Source organism: Arachis duranensis, chromosome 7 (assembly GCF_000817695.3).
Source record: "Arachis duranensis cultivar V14167 chromosome 7, aradu.V14167.gnm2.J7QH, whole genome shotgun sequence".
NCBI classification, from domain to species: Eukaryota; Viridiplantae; Streptophyta; class Magnoliopsida; order Fabales; family Fabaceae; genus Arachis; species Arachis duranensis.
Genome location: NC_029778.3, coordinates 3,173,572 through 3,185,189, shown reverse-complemented (window position 1 = coordinate 3,185,189; position 11,618 = coordinate 3,173,572).

The following is an 11,618-nucleotide window of genomic DNA, read 5'->3' as shown; positions in this document are numbered from 1 at the left end:
GATATTAATTTTATATATTTTCATACGTTAAAAATTAAAAAAAAAACTTATAAATCTATCCAAATAAACTCATAATTCAATTTGACTTCGGTTTTGGTTTGTATTAAAAGAAGAAAAATACAAAAAAAAAACATAATATTTTCATTCTTGATTTAACCCCTCTCACTTTTAGTTATTACTTGACCACATGGTTAATGAACCAGGCAGGAGGCAGCTATTCACCTCGTTAGACGTTAGTTATGGCCAAGACATGTAGGACCCACTTTTAATTCCTAGCCCAATTGCCAGAACGGAGACACAGTATATATAGTACCTTCAAAACATTAATGGGTGGGATAGAATTCACCTAAATATTAATTCAATTCAACAATGTTAGGTAACCAAAAAATTTTGTATAGCTTGGTCAACTCATGAATTCAAGTCGTCCCATTGATTGCAAAGGATCCTTCCTTTTGCTTTTAGTATTTGCTTATATAAACCAATACTTTCAGTGCCAAGCTTCCATCCAATACTTCCTATTGAAAGAAAGAATTTGGTATAGCCACTAAGCAAATTCAGGCACACTATCTTTCACTTTCTGGTGGCCAAAATTATAGAAGGATCATCACGGTGTGAGGCTGCAGCATCTTGCTGTGAGTAAAATTGTACATATCACTTTCTTATTACTAAGTTCTATACTACTGTTCATGTCTAATATTTACTTATTTATTTATTTATTATTGAAGCAATGATTGTGCTTTCTTATCCCAATGAAAAAAAATCCTCTATTTCACTGCCTTTAAGTTTTCAAACTAATTGTCACAAATTTCTTTTTCACACTTGTCCAACATATATATGTCACAAGCGCGCAAACAACGATGTTTACGTCCTCTGAGAATACAGATTATGCCTTCTTTTTTTTCTTTCTGAACATAGAAATCGAACTTGAATAAGTTAAAGATATAGCTAACTAATTTAATTCTGTCCATAACTTGTAGACAAAAGGTTCATGCACGGCTTTTATGAACCATTATCATTTCTAACCATTCTTTCAATCTGGTGGTTCCCGTGCATGCACGTGAATAGATATATGGAGAATCATGTAGCTACAGAGCTTGAAGCAATGTTGGAGAAGGCAAAACCTTTGTTTACAACCAAAAGCTGTTGTATTTACAAGGTTCCCCATCAAATCCGCAAATTAAACGAAGATGCATACACCCCATTACTTGTTTCAATTGGCCCTCTTCATCATGGCAATTCCAGGCTGGTAACCATGGAAGACCACAAACAGGTTTATTGTCAACATTTCATTAAAAGATCGGAGGCAAGTTTGACCGACTTGGTGAGTTGCGTGCAACAGTTGGAACCACAAATCCGTTCATGTTACTCGGAGAAAATCGAGCTCACAGCGGATGGATTGGTGAAGGTGATATTGGTTGACTGTTGTTTCATAATTGAGCTTTTCCTCGGAGATGAGTGGATGATAAATGACGCTATCTCTTCAAAACCATGGATGGGTACTCGGGTATTTCATGATTTATTATTACTTGAGAATCAGGTTCCTTTGTTTGTTTTTGACAAGATATACAATCTAGCTTTTGCTTCTCTCTTAAATAATAATGGAGCTGAATTCCCTTCATTTATATTGCTTGCTTCTAATGCGTATTCATATCACAACAAACAAGGAGTGTTAGCACCTGCTAATGGCAGTATAGCACACTTCACTGATCTGCTTAGATGCTTCTACTTGCCACCATCTCATACAATACCTTTAAGGAACCCTGATGAAGTTATAGTTCTTGGTCATAGTGCATGTGAGTTAGTTGAAGCAGGAGTGAAGTTCATAGTAAATAAATCATCATCAAATCATGTCTGCATGCTTGACTTGGAATTTAAAGATGCTACCCTTAGAATCCCGCATATTGCAGTGGGTGATGGAGATGAAATTTGGTTGAGGAACCTTGTGGCTTTGGAGCAGTGTCATTATCCTTATGAACATTACATCCTTGACTGGGTTGTATTCCTTAATCACCTGATGAAAACAAACAAGGATGCTGGTGTCCTCATCAAAGCTGGAATAATTGATTGCATATTTGGTGGTAATTATGAAAGTAAAGTGGCTAACCTATTTGGCGATGTTGGGAAGAATACTATAGTGGCGAATACTAATGTTGAATATCTCCAAATTTGCCATGATTTGAATGCTTACTATAGTCATCCATGGCACAGTAAAATGGCAATTCTGAGCCGCGATTATTTCACCACTCCATGGAAGACAACCGCTTCCATTGCTGGAATTGTGCTGCTAATTCTTACGGTTATTCAAACTGTATGTTCTATTATCCAAATTAAATGTCACTTGGATAATAAACTAATACATATACAAAGAGTGAGTACAGCAGTAATACATATATATTAGTGTAGTACAAATAGTTAGTGTATATAATCAAGTGTTAGTCAAAAGTCATTAGTGTAGAACTAGGATGGTTAGTTCTCTCAATTTCACCCTCTCTTCCTTTGGTTTGTGGATCTTTTACATTCAGAGCTTCAATTCAAGTTTATCTCTCTCTTCAATGTCTCCCAACTATGAATTTAACATGGTGCGGTGAGTGATTGCAGCTTGCAATTACTTCGATCACTCTTTCTGTTCCGTTTCTTCTCCTCACAATTTCCCAATTTTTCTCTGAATTTTCTTTTCCCTTTCTTCAGTTTCTTTCTCCCTTCTTGTTTTCTCCTCTTTTCTTAAACTCATACCATAGAGATTGATGAGATTTGTCTAGTTTCACACACCACACATCTTGAAACGAAACATTTCTGATCAACGAGATCAAGAAAAGAAGGTCCTAATCTGCATCAATTTCTCAGATTCGTTGATTTCCGAATTTCAAGCCATGGATCCTCCAACCATTAACACACAACCAGCACCCAGTGGCATCGATCTCAATGCCCTAGCTTATCTGGTAGCTTAGATCAACACCTTTCAGACAAATTCTCCTCGTCCTCCAGATAATCCTATCATGGATCCCTCATCCCCGTTCTTTCTTCATCCTGGTGATAGTCCAGGTAACCCCCTCATATCTGAAATATTAAATCACAAAAATTATAATTCGTGGTCAAGATTTATGCTGCGAGCCCTAATTTCGAAGAACAAGATCGCATTTGTTGATGGTTCTCTTCCAAAACCGATTGAAACCGATCCAACTTATGAAGCATGGAAAAGGTGTAATACGATGGTAGTTTCTTGGATCAATTTGTCTCTCAGCCAAGATATTCGAAATAGTGTGATTTGGAATGGTGTGGCTAACAATTTGTGGGAAGATTTAAAGAAGAGATTTTACCAAGGAGATGTGTTTCGGATTGCAAAACTTGAAGAGGATCTTTTTTCGATCAATCAAGGTGACCTATCCATAACACCTTATTTTACACAGTTGAAAAGCATATGGGAAGAATTGGAGGATTATAGACCTCTTCCCACGTGCATTTGTGTCTCGAATTGTAATTGCTCCTCCATTGTCAGAACCTATAGAGATGATACATTTGTTGTTAGATTTTTGCGCGGATTGAATGAACAATACACTACGGTCAGGTCCAACATAATTCTGATGAAATCCTTCCCACCAATAGATACAGTTTTCTCGATGCTGTTACAACAAGAGAGACAATCTTCTAGTTCAGATCTCATGAATTCCAACTTTCAAATCAATGCAATCAGCAATCAAAATAGTCACACCTCCTCTAAAGACAGAGGTCGTGGAAGAGATGGTAGAGGTGGCAGAGGAAGAGGTTATGGAGGAAGAAACACCCTCAGACAATGTTTATTTTGTGGCAGAGAGGGACATTTAGTGGACAATTGCTACCGAAAGCATGGCTTTCCTCTGCACCTCAAAGCCAATACAGCCCATAACATCAACAACATCACTGCTGAGGTAACTGGTGAGAAAGGCAATGACACTATTGATATCTACAAAGAAGAAAATAGTATCTCCCAAGCCTCATTTACACAAGAACAAAAGTAAGCTCTACTAACACTGCTCCAACACCGTGGAGCCACCACTTCTCATAATGTGAACAACTTTTCCACTGTTACAGACCCTACATCCTCCGATGCAGGTAATTCTGTGATTATGTCCATAGTGTTGTCACAGAATAGTGAATCCTGGGTCATTGACACAGGAGCCACGGTCCATGTTACACATACTTTTGCTGCATTTCATTTACATCAAACAATCAATCCTGTTAGAGTTAGGCTCCCAAACAAAATCATTGTTACAACTTCAATTTCTGGCATAGTCAAAATTTCTAATACATTATATCTCACTGATGTTCTTTACATTCCATCTTTTGCATTAAATCTGATTTTAGTCTCAAAATTAATAGAGTCAATTGATTGTCAATTTATTTTTAACAAATTTGGTTGTGAGATACAGGACTACTATACAATGAAGATGATTGGAGCAGCTAAACTCACTGAGGGTTTGTATGCAATAAAATCAGATACCAAGAAATTGAACACTCACACAACTATGTCCATACAAACAGCAGCAAGTTCACCAGTCACACACCACACTGATCAAGCACTTTGGCATATTAAACTAGGTCATCTTCCATTTAATAAATTGCATTCTATGCAACAGTTGTATTCCACAGTTTTAAAGTTCAAATTTAATAAAGATGTTGCTGCTCTTCCTTGTGATTCATGTCACTTGTCTAAGCATAAAAGAAAATCTTTTTCTCACAGTTTCTCTAAAACTCAATTTTCATTTGAACTCATTTATATAGATATTTGGGTTCTATCAATGTTATTTCTACCAAGGGAAACAAATATTTTTTAACAATAGTAGAAGATTATAGTAGATATACATGGATTTTTTCAATGAATTTAAAATCTGATGCAGCAGTTTTAATTCAATAATTTGTAATTTTTGTTCACACTCAATTTGAAAAAAAAAGTTAACTGCATCAGATCTGATAATGGAAAAGAATTTCAAATGCATGAATTTTACATATCAAAGGGAATTATGCATCAATCCTCTTGTGTTGAAACTCCTCAACAGAATTGGATTGTTGAAAGAAAGCATCAACATTTGCTTCAAGTCACCAGAGCAATCTTGTATGAGTCTTGTGTTCCACATTGCTACTGGGACTTGGCAGCAGTACATGCTACTCAAATTGTCAACCAAATTCCCAGTAATTTACTAGACAACAAGAGCCCCTTTGAGATTCTTTATCATAAAACTACAATTTTTGAAAATTTCAAAGCATTTGGGTGCCTTGCATACATTTTCACACTGTCAGCTCATCAGACAAAATTAGATGCTAGAGCCAAAAAGTGTGTATTTTTTGGTTTCAAAGAAGGCACAAAAGATTTCTTATTGCTTGACATCACCAATAATAAATTGCTAGTATCTAGAGACGTTATTTTCTATAAGAATATTTTTCCTTTCAAAGAAAGTAATACTGCAGCATCTCCTTTGGCATCATTAGATCCGACTCACAACAAATCTCATGCATCACTTAATTTTGATGACATATTCACATACACCCCAACCACTTTACCTCATATCCCTGCCACAATTTCTTTCAACCCTCCCATCCAATCACATAATAACAATAACATTGCATCATCTCATCATGCTCACTCATAACAACCCCTTATGAGATCCGAAAGAATAAAAAGAAAACCAGCTCATCTAGAGAATTTTTATTGCAGGCAAACTTCCAAAGAGACAGCAACCACAACCAATTGTAGGTATCCTATTTCTAACCATTTATCATATCATAATCTTTCAACTACACATAGAACTTTGTCTGTGAGTATTGCATCATCTGTTGAGCCAAAACATTATGAAGAAGCTGTGACCGAATCTTGTTGGAGGGATGCTATTTCAGCTGAGCTGGAAGCCTTGAATACAAATAAGACTTGGGTGATCACTCCTTTACCTCCAGGCAAGAAACCAATAGGTTGTAAATGGGTCTTCAAATTGAAATTGAAACCCGATGGTAGCATTGAGAGACATAAAGCGAGGCTCGTAGCAAAATGGTACAATCAAAGACAAGGATTTGACTTCTTTGATACTTACAGCCTGGTTGCAAAAATGACTACACTCGGGATTCTCTTAGCCTTAGCAGCAGCAAAGAGTTGGTTGCTTCAGCAACTCGACGTCAATACGACTTTCCTCCATGGTGATCTAGACGAAGAAGTTTACATGAGTTTACCTCCGGGCCTCAACGTGGAGAAACCTGGCATGGTTTGCAAATTAACCAAGTCACTCTATGGCCTCAAACAGGCCAGTCGGCAATGGAATGTCAAGCTGACCTCTTTACTCTTGAGTTTAGGCTACTCACAGTCCAAACATGATTACTCCTTATTCACTAAATCAAATAATAGTGCTTTTACTGCTGTTCTTGTTTATGTAGATGACATAATCCTCACAAGGAATGACCAATTAGAGATCAACATCACCAAGCCACAATTGCATGCAGCATTCAAAATAAAAGATATTAGCAATTTAAAGTACTTTTTGGGTCTTGAGATAGCTAGATCAAGCACTGGTGTTGCGGTTCACCAAAGAAAATATGTCTTAGACTTGCTCACTGAGTATAAAATGATTGAATGCAAGCCTGCCACAACTCCGATGGATTATGCAACCAAACTGGCCAAGGATTCAGCACCAGCATTCTCAGATGTGTCGGCTTATAGACGCCTCATTGGCAGACTTGTCTACCTCACAACAACACGGCCAGACATTTAGTTTGCGGTGGGAAAGTTAAGCCATTGTTTGGACTGCCCTACCATTGCCCACTATAGTTCAGCTCTCAGAATTCTCAAATACTTGAAGAATGCCCCCGCAGCAGGTCTCTTCTTCTCTGCCTCCTCAGACCTGCTCCTTTCCGGTTACTCAGATGCAGATTGAGCAGCATGTCCAGATAGTAGAAGATCGGTCTCTGGCTACTGCTTCTACATAGGCACTTCACTTATCTCATGGAAGAGCAAAAAACAAACAACTGTGGCTAGATCCTCATCTGAAGTGGAGTATAGAGCGCTAGCACTTGCGACATGTGAAGCTCGTTGGATCTCATTCATTCTGGCTGACCTGCATGTTCCAGTCACCAAATCCATCCCAATCTACTGTGATAGTCAGTCTGCAATGTATATAGCTGCCAATCCAGTCTTCCATGAGCGTACCAAACATATTGAGGTAGATTGTCATGTGGTAAGAGAGAAAATAATTTCTGGGCTCATCAAGCTTTTGCCTATCACCAGCAAAGACCAAAATGTGGACATCCTCACAAAGGCACTTGCTCCAGGACCCTTCAAATCAGGTTATACTAAGTTGGAATTGCTCAACATTTTTTATCCCAACTTAAAGGGAAATGGATGATCTTTGTATGAACATAGTTTTTTTTTTTCTTTTCATTGTATGAGTCTCTGTATGTTTATGTTTTTTTTCTTTGAGAAGATTTATATAAATCCCAAGTACATGTTTATATAACTCTCACTGTAAGTTGCCAATTTTTCAGACTTGACAACTTAAGGGGGAATGTCACTTGGGTAATAAACTAATACATATACAACGAGTGAGTACAGTAGTAATAGGCACATACATATACAAAGAGTGAGTACAACAGTAATACGCATATATTAGTGTAGTACAGATAGTTAGTGTATATAATCAAGTGTTAGTCAAAAGTCATTAGATTAGTTGAGTGAGAACTAGGATTGTTAGTTCCCTCAACTTCACCCTCTCTTCCTCTGATTTGTGGATCTTTCACATTCAGAGCTTCAATTCAAGTTTATCTCTCTCTTCAATGTCTTCCAACTATGAATTTGACATTAAATAAGTATAGTATTAATTAATAGCCATTAGCCTAGTAGGATTTTAGAGAAAAAGACAAATAGGTCTCTGATATTTTGTCTTGTGGACATTTTTGTCCCTGACCATTGAAAAATACTTTTAAGTTCCTGACCTTCACAAAACTTAGACGGATCAGTCTATGACAAGGGCATTTGGACGGATCAATCCCTGACGGAGGCATTTGGATGGAGGAACTGATCCATCCAAGTTTTGTGAAAGTCAGGGACTTAAAAGTATTTTTCAATGGTCAGGGACGAAAATATCCGCGGGACAAAAGGTCAAGGACCTATTTATCCTTTTCTCAGAATTTTAAATGTGTTAAGTTATTATTATATTATTGCCAAGACTCCATGGCCGATTCTAATAATTTGTATTTTATCATTAGTTTGTATCGAGCATAAATGTCATAAAAAATATTTTATAAAAATTATTATAAAACTTAATTTTTTTAAATTTTTAATGCATTAAATATATCAAAAATATTTAAAAAATATTATTATATTTTTAAAATGTGTTTTTAAAACATAAATGAATTAAATTCTTAATTTTTATAGAAGATAACTTTTTGGTTATAGAAATTAAAATAGAGACACAAAATTGACTAGGACTTTGTTGTTGTTGTGACTAGATCATCAATTGGTAATTGATTCATTAGTCGTTTAATCGATTCCATTACGATAATTATGATCATAATGGTCAAAAGTGAATAACAACAAAAAAAAATTTATTCTACTAAGATGGAGTTGATTATATAAAGGGTTAAGTACTTTTTTCGTTCTTAAAATCTAAGGTGAAAATCAAAATCGTTTTCGATCTTTTTTTGTTATTAAAATCATCCTCAACATTATAAAATCGTCTTTTTTACAAAAAAATAATAACACTTTGACAATTTTGTCTTTAAAACAAAAATAAAAAAACCTTTTTCCCATTAATCCCTTCTGCATATCTTCATCATCATCATCTCTCTCTCTCTATCTTTCTCTCTCTCCACTACCACCCACTGCCACCACTACCACCAATTATCATTAACTCTTTCCACTTGAATTCTTTACTCAACACAACCCAACACCCAGAGAGAGAGAGAGAGAGAGAGAGAGGGTTATTTTCGCGTTTGCCGCTGTTGCTGTTGGTTTATCGCTGTTGCCGTTGATTCGTCACTTCTGCCGTTGGAGCTTACCAAGTGTGAGTGTTATTCCGGTGATACCAAGTTCTACTACCTGAGACGACGCCGGTATTCGAAGCCATCAAACTCTTCCACACTCCATCGAACTAATTCCACTGCTGCTTAATCGTTTGTGATTTTCACTTTAAAATTGAATTGCTGTTGTCATTTGTTAGTTGTTGTTGTTTAAATGAGGGAGTGGCTGACATTGTGATAGATGAAGAGTTATGATTGGTGTTAAAGTTAAAGGTAGTGGGTGGTATGACAGTGGTGGTGTTAGAGTTGAGAAAGAGAGAGAGAGAGAAAGAGATGTGCGTTGATGTAGGGAGAGAGGGGTTTTTTGTTTTTGTTTTTAGGGTAAAATTATCAAAATATTATTATTTTTTTTGAAAATGATGATTTTAAAATGTTTAGTAACGTTAAAATGATTTTAATAACAAAAAAAAGGTCGGGGATGAATTTGATTTTCACCCCAAATCTTAAGTTAACCCTTATATAAATCAAAATATAGTCATTGAGTCATATTATGTATTATATTTATAATAAAACTATTTACACATAGATTTGTATATTTTAATTATCTCGTATATCTTCTTTTATCTTTCGTTACTTGTTTATTTTCCATTTAATCCACCCCTCTTAAATGTTCTATCAATTTTCTTTTCATATGTTAAACCACTTGAAAAGAGATTATACTATCTTTTTAACAATTAGTTCTACTCCAATTTTTTCTTATATATATTTATTCCTCATATTGTTACTTAAATCACTTTAGTTTTGATAAGATATTTTCTCCGATTTTTATTTCTATGTTAATATTTTTTTCTTTTATGTTGAATTTACATTTTATATATTGTATTTTATTGTTGCTTATACACAAATTATACACCCATAAAATTTCTCTCCACAAATCTAATTTCTTATTTAAATCATCAACAAAAAAATACACCATAATTCAGTTCTGGAATATGTTGACTAAACACTTCTAAAATAAATATAAAAAGATATGAATGTAGTGCTAATCCTTGGTGCTTCCTTACACCAATGAAAAAATCCTCTGTTTCACTGTCTTATGTTTTCTAACTAGTTGTCACAGATTTCTTTTCATTGTTGTCCAACATATAAATGTCGCGCGCAAACAACGTTGTTTACGTTGTCTGAGAATGCAGATTATACCTTCTTTTTTTTCTTTTTTTTTTTTCCTTCTGAACATAGAAATTGAACTTGAATAAATTAAAGACATAGCTAGCTAATTTTGTCCATAACAAGTAAAGATTCATGCATGGCTTTCATCAATTATTATTTCCAACCTTTCTTTCTTTCTGAAGATGATTCTCATGCATGCACGTGAATAAATATATGGAGAATCATGAAGCTACAGAACTGGAAGCAATGCTGAAGAAGGCACAACCTTTGTTTACAACCAAAAGCTGCTGCATCTACAAGGTGCCCCAACGAATCCGCCAGTCACACGAAGATGCATACACTCCAGTGCTTGTTTCAATCGGTCCACTTCATCACGGGAATTCCAGGCTGGCAACCATGGAATATCACAAACAGGTTTAGTGTCAACTATGAGGCACAATTATTTCACCTTGCCATGGAAGACAGCAGCTTCAATTGCTGGAATTATGCTGCTAATCAATTCTCAATGTTATTCAAGCCTTATTATGTTCTGTTCTCCAAGTTTAGTAGTAGGTTTTAGGTTTATGTGTTTAAATAATGCTGAATGTTTGATACGGCAGACATTCACAATTCACTAAGAAGGTGTGTATTACTGCAAATGCTGCTAATGTAGTAGCATATAGTTGCTTTAATAATGTTATATATGTTCTTATGTATTCTTTAACGTACTGATCACTCCACTATTTTGTTAGGAAATTATTTAATTTTTTAATTTATTTGTGGACAATATATATATTAATTATAATCACAAATTATGCTATTTTAAATTAAATGATTTATACAATGATGATCTCATTTATTGTTATAAATACTAAATTGAATAAGTCATTATTACTTTTGATTTAGAATTAAACCAAATATTATTTTTTGTTCCTTAGATAATTATCTTTTTTAAATTTTAGATATATTATCTTTTGGGCTTTAGATACTATTTTATTTGGGATTTAGGGTTTAATGGGTGTCATGATCAAATATAAATAGACATTCAGGGTTTCGGTCCCCTATATACCAAAACCGTCTCTATTGCTCTTTCCCATCAAAAGAGTTACAATTCAACCGCCTAGGAATAAAGAAAGCTTTGGTTGAGGAAGATCGAAAGATCCACAAGATCCAAATCCTTCCATCAATTCCTGATTTTTACGAGTAAATGTACGTTTTTGCATTGTGATATATTTTTTATGACTCAATATGAATAATATGGGTTATTAAAATTAATTTTATTCCAACAAGTGGTATCAGAGCCATTTATAATTGAATAATTGAAAATATTAAATTTTAATCTCATTGGATCAATATATATTTGCGTGGTTGCTCTCCTTTTGGATCAACTTAATTTTATGGATCCGATCAGTTTATTATTTATTTTAATGTGCATACATGGACTCTAAGTGCTTTCTTTATACATTGATTTATTTGTTTGTTTTTTTTTATTATTC